Consider the following 6,370-nt stretch of genomic DNA (forward strand, 5'->3'; position numbering starts at 1 on the left):
GAACCGCGGTCCCTGATGCTTTTGCTAAGCTTGTTCTAAGTAGGTGCCTTAGACCACTGAGCCATCTCTCCAGCCCCTCTTCCCCCCTTTTAAAATCTATTTTCTTGTCTGTAAGTTCTGGATAATAGATGGTGCCTCAGGGTTATTGTAAAGGTAGGTGAGCAGGTATGTGAGGGGCCTGGCAGACTGGGCCTTCTACATATGGTAAGTGGTGGTTCTCATCTGTAGGCCCTGAGGTTCAGGAGTCTGGGGCCAGCAGGGTCCAACATGTTTGGCTATTGATCCCAAAGGCTCAGTCAGATTCTCACAGCTCCCGTAACTTCCTGTCTCTGCCCAGCCCAGTTCACTGCGCTATCACCTGGGCCAGCCAACCATGATTAACTTCTGTGTGGAGGAATCTGGTCCCCACTAGGCTGTCTAATGCTTGAAGAACGAGCAGCTGGGGAGAAAGGGGCTACTAGGCTGTCCCCTGTCCGTCGTACCCAAGTCCATTCTCAGTCTTCTGAACTTCGTAGGTGAGTCAGGCCCCAGGGGCCCTCTTGCTAGGTAGCGGCTTCGGTATCAGTCGGTGAGTGCATCCCGTGCACGGCAGTTGGGAGGAAGTCATCTGGGTCTGCGGGGAAGGCGCTACGCTGCCTCAGCTCCAGCTCTCTCCCTGTGTCTGTGCAGTGGCAACACCCAGGGCCCGTCTTGGGGTGGGGGTGAGTCATAGTTGGGATTTGCTCCACAGTCCCTTCTGGAGCACGGAGGGACAAAGCAGAAAGAGCAGGACGCTCTGCTCCTGGCTCAATGCTACTCGGGTAACTTTATCATCATTAAAATCACCCCCTTGGAAATCTCCAGAGAACCTCAGTTGGTTGGGGTGGGGCTGGCCCCCTAGGGTGAGGCTGATGTGTGACATTTGCTGCCCCATGTGCCACCCTTTCTGGAGCCACTCCTCCTACCTCCCTCCCTCCCAGCTGGGGTCCCTCTGAGGAGAGGAGGCTGCAGACCCAGCTCTTGTTTCTCTGTGAGAAGCCTGGGCAGGGTGAACATCTCTGTTCCCTCTGGCTCCTGGCTTGCCATCCTCAGTCTTGAACCTCAACAGTGGGGTTGATGCCAGGGTATTTGCATAGCTCATTAGCTCTTCTCTGGGCTTCAATCCCTCTTAATTAGTTTTGCAAAAAATATTCATTAAAAAACTCAAACTCATTACAAATCAAACATGGGCTCTTGCTAAGTGTGTGGGAGTAGGTACGGGTGAGGGCGCCTTGGTGCTGTAGCACGGAGGTCTGAGTACCTGCGTGTGTGCTTGGGAGGGGACCCGTGTTGGGAGGAGGTAAGTGAATGTGCGTGTGTAAGTGGTGTAGCTGTGTGTGTGGCTTCAGTGAGTGTGAATGTGTGAGTTGTGTCCACACGTCCCTCCGCTGCCTCTTCAGGAAGGCCTTCTAAGCAGCCTTTTCTCCCCGCATCATTATTCCTACGGGGCTCAAACAGCAGCGCTCTGTCACCTTTTCAAACGTCGTCTGTCCAGGCGGGTGTGCTGGACCATTGGCCATCACTCAGCACCAGCTTCTCCAGTGTCCTCTGGTCATGGTTCCAGTGGCAAGGACAGCTTGTTAAAGGCCTGTCCTGGCCAGCTGAGCTGTCTCCACTGCTGGGAGCCAAACCTTGGGCCAACTTGGGGATTTGTAGATGCTGTCAGGTGTCTCCCCACATAACCTTTTCCCCCACCATCCTCTGCCTGTCTGATTCTACCCCTTCTGCTCCACTCTCTGCTTTGAGAGCTCAGGCTTCTGGATCCTTGAGCCTCCCAGGGAGACTCCTCCAGCACTCCAGGTGCCTGTGAGGCTGGAGAGAAGACTAGCTATGGGGTGGAGAGGCTGGGGATGTCTGGAGATGTTAGGCCTAGAGTCTGGGGGTACTCCTACCCTTTCCCACCCCTCCCAGCCCCCTTGCTGCATTCCCTGCTGGGAGCAACCCTATTTGGAGCCAAGTAAATTTATGGCATAATCCTGCATGGAAATGCATGGAAATGCTGCCAATTACCATCAGGCCAAGAGAGGAGGCTGTGTCCCTGGTGCCCTCCTCTGTCTGCTGTCTGTCAGCTCCCAGCCTTCCAGAAACCTCGGGGAGCTAGAAGCCAGCCTGGATGGCCCCAATCGGTGGAGTGGGACTGCATCTATGAAACTGCTCATTCGTCTCACCTGGCTGTAGTGGTTTGCCGCAGGAAGGTCTCCTTCGCATCAAACCCAAGCAAACCGGGGAAATGTCATTCCCAGTGTTGGCGAAGCCGACAGCTGATGCGATTTATCTAACTGAGATCAGTTCATCAAACTTGGGTAGAGCTGAGCTGCTGGAAAGACGGGAAATCTGATACAATCACGTCTGCTTAAAATGCAAAGGCTTGTGAGATTTGGGAAACACTGTAAGGGGAGTCTCGGTGAAGCCAGCAGGAACGGTTAGCAGTGCTGAGATGAGCTGGGTGTGTGTGTGTGTGGAGCAGTGGCAAGAGGCTGGCTGGGGAGGACAACGTGGTGGGGAATAGGGGCCCGGGGCAGTTGCACATCCGCTCTGCTCTGTGCCGGCCACTTTGCTGCCCAAGCCACATCCAGTCTGACAATGGTGGGATAATGCCCACTGCGTGCAGACCCAAGACTTCTGGGGGTCAGGGTGGGGGAGATGTAAGACATTTGGAAACCTCGATGTCTGATGGATAAGGCAGACAGAGGCACAGTGGCCTGAAATGCCATGGAGTCTATGACCAGGGTTTCTGCCACAGTAAGCTTAAGGTGCTGATAAAATATGAAGGGCAGGAGGGATGTTGTGGTGAGCCACACAGGCACTGCATTCAGATGAGCCAGGTTCAGAACCTGGTCTCAACATTTTTGCACCAGCCATGTGTCCTTGGCTGGGTCCCTTGAGCTCTCTAAGGCTTGTTTGCTTACCTGTGGAATGAGTGTACCAACCTGTCCTTCTCAAGGAATTGTGAGGAGTGATGAGGTGCTACGTGTAGGTCTCAGGGCATCCCTGGCTGGCACCCACCTGGAGGGCCTGGCAAGGTGTCTGGGAGTGGGGAGGGATATGGCTAGACCAGGATGGAGGGACAGGACTTTAGTTGGGGGAGAGGTTACAGGAATGGCCTGTCACTGTGAAGAGGGACATAGAAGCTGGTTATTACCTTGTTCCTGGCCCCCCATTGTTCCTACAGGAGCAGAGAGGTAGGCCCTTGAACTGGGGTGATGGGGGCTTGTCTTGGAGGAGTGGCTTCCCACCCCTTCCCATCAGTTCCTGCTTCCAGAAAGCGGCATCGGCCTCCACATCCCCAGCCCTCCCCTCCTTCCCTCTTGCTTCCTTTCCTGTGAGTATTTATCAGTCTGCCTGAGCTGGGCTTAGCAGGGACCAATTTCCTGCCATCAGTCATAAGTGGTGGCATTTGTAGGGCAGCGCTGAAGCCCAAGAGGGGGAAGGAGGGAACTGGTTGTGCTTTCCCCCTGGGACTCTGTGCTTTGCCCTGCCCTCCCGGCTGATGTCCAGCCCTTTGGTCTGCCTGCTCTTTTCTCTGGCCAGGCCTCAGCAGTGAGCAGTGAGGAGGGAGGAGGAAAAATGGGGTCCTCACTTGGGGGGCATGGTGTGCGGTGGAGTGGGATTCAGACCTGAGGGTGGGCTGGAGGAAGGGGTGGTTTGCAGCCAAAGGCAACTACTTTGAGTAGATCGTTAATATTCTAGACTCAACCAGCTGGTTCTGGTGATGCAGAGCAAGACATGAGGGCCCCTGGGAGACCCCAGTCTAATGCAAAACTAAGACAGCAACTCAGGCCCATAAGGAGCTAGGACTCAGGTTATGCAGGTGCCAGCCTCTCCTAGGTCCAGGCTGCTGGAGTCCTCTCAGCCCAGTCAGGGACTGGAGAGCTGGGCTGGCAACAGGCATGCAGATGGCTCCCTTCGACTCTCTCTTCTGTGGATCCACCCCCCAATTTATTTTTATTTTTTTTAATTTAGTGCAGGGTCTACAGGGTCTCACTACACAGATCAGACTCATAGTGATTCTCCTGTTTTCAGCCTCCCAAGCACTGGGATTACAGGTGCCTGCCACAACACCCAGTCTCAATTGCCATCTCACCATGCCCTGGGGGCGGGGCTGGCATGGACTGAACTCTGGCCCCTGTACTCTGCCAAAGCAGAGGCTTTAATACACTGAGCTGTCTGGCCGGCCCTGGACTCCCTCTTTTGGAAGCCCACCCTTTGGGCTAGGATCAGACCTGGGGCTCCAGGGCCTCCTTCAAGTCCCTCTCTCCTTACCTAGACATGGAACGACAATTTATTGACCACTTATTATATGCCAGGCCCTGAGCCAAGCTTTGACATATATTAACTTATTTAAGTCTTTATCAATCTGGAGCGACAGACATGATTAAAATTATTACACTTTTTAAGATGAGGAAATGGATTCTGAGAGTCTGTGTAACTGCCCAAGGTCTTATTTCAATTGTCACCCCCTGAGAGAATCCTACCCTGATGATCTATTTCTATTAGTCCCTTCCTGTATCCCGCGCTGGGCTTCTCCATCTTACCATGTTGTTTTGCTTTCACTCTGTTTATTGTCCTCCCCTTCCTCTAAAGTATACGTTCCATGAAGGCAAGGCCCTTGTCTTCTTGTTCCTCCGTGGCTCACCAAGACTAGAACAGTCTCCAACAATGACTAAATGGATGAGTGAGAATGAATGAATGGATACCACATGGCTCATGATGGCAGAGTAAGGATGCTAATCGGGTTCTTTGGTCCTGAAGACACAATCTGCTCACAGCTATGGCACCAGTGCTGCCTGCAAGGTTGAGGGCATAACAGTTCTGGGTGGGGGGCAGTCAAGCCTGTGCTTTGTGTCAGCTGATTGCAATTCTGGAATTAGCAGCATTAAACCAGAGATGCAAAGATGCAGCCCCCAGCCCCTGTTGCTCTTGGAGGATGACAGCTGAGGTGGGATCTACAGTCCCAGCCCTGGACTGGGGGAGGAGTGTGTTTTTGGTGTTGGCCAGGTTCTGGGCCAGAGGAGTGAGACCTGGATGGATCTGCTACTGACACCACGCACCACAGGGGCATGCTGGGCTCTGCACGGGCTGGGGCTGCTCCTTGAGCTCCGACATTTATTAGGATTTGAGGTGGGGGAGGGATTCTGTTTGTCTGGAATGATGGGGACTGGGAGAAGAGCTTTCTGGAGATGAGTGGCAGGAGAGATAAGCCTGATGTGTGACTTCTGATGCTTGGTTGGTTTGAAAATGAGTCCTAGACCCAGATACAGATTGACAGGGGGATCAGAGAGGGCTGTTCAGCTTTCTGCCTTCTGATTTTGAAAAAGGCCGTGGAGTCAAGAGTCTGGGTCCTAGTGCTGGAGGAGGAGCTGGCTGTGTCATGAGTCACCTTGGCCAGGCAGCTGGGGAATGATGGGATCCAGGCTGGGGTGTTCTGGAATCAGGCTCTGTGTGGCTAGCCTTAACTGCTGCACCTGTTCCCAGAAGAAGCCAAGAACTTGGAGAACCAAGGGCTAGTCACACGCCCGTGTGGGGCTGCTGGGCTAGACATTTTTCTCAGGCCTTTCTGTGTCCCTCTGCATCCTCTCCTTGCCTTGTTCTGCTGAGGGCAGGTCAATATGGACATTTCAGTGGGTCCTTTGCCTTGCTGCTGGATGCCATGGGCAGGATGGAGAAAAGGATCACTGTTTTTCTCTGACCCTCTCCCCCCTGTTCCTTGTCATGGGGTTGGAGGCTGGCTGTGACCTTCTGAGGCCTTAGAAGCTTCCCTTCTCATGCTAAGCAACAGCTCCCGAGGCCCTGAGATCTATGCCACCCCTTGTTGACATCCCTACATCCTGCCCACACCTCCATACATTAGTAAATAATTAGTAAATAAATTAGAGAACAAGTCGTACATTAATTTCTGTTTAATTTGAATGTGACATCTCTTCCCTGCTGGGATCCTAACTGATGCATCATCACCTCATCACCTAGAAGCAAGTGCGGTTGCTTCTAAGTGTGCCTGGTGGTCCTGTGGATCTGCCTCTTGCGTTGGCTGTTTGGACAGGCAGGCCCTGATGTCTCTCCTTCCTGCCTTCCTGCCTTCCTCTCTCTCCTCTCTTGCTCTCCACGACCATCTTCTCAACCATCCCTTGCTTCTGGAGCCAGCTTCTGAGAATCAGCCAATTTGTCAGATTATTCCATCAAGCTAGAGGCCGGTGTCAACCAGCTGCATCCCCAAGCGTCCTACCTTTATCTGTTTCTGAGCTTCTATTTCAACCTTGACAATGTGTCTCTGGAGGAGAACTCGAGCTGGTGGAGGAGAAGGGTATTTAGAATCATCTTTTGAAAATGCAAAACCAGTGTGTGTTTCCCCGCC

This window comes from Octodon degus, unplaced genomic scaffold, assembly GCF_000260255.1.
Source record: "Octodon degus isolate 3935 unplaced genomic scaffold, OctDeg1.0 scaffold00130, whole genome shotgun sequence".
NCBI classification, from domain to species: domain Eukaryota; kingdom Metazoa; phylum Chordata; class Mammalia; order Rodentia; family Octodontidae; genus Octodon; species Octodon degus.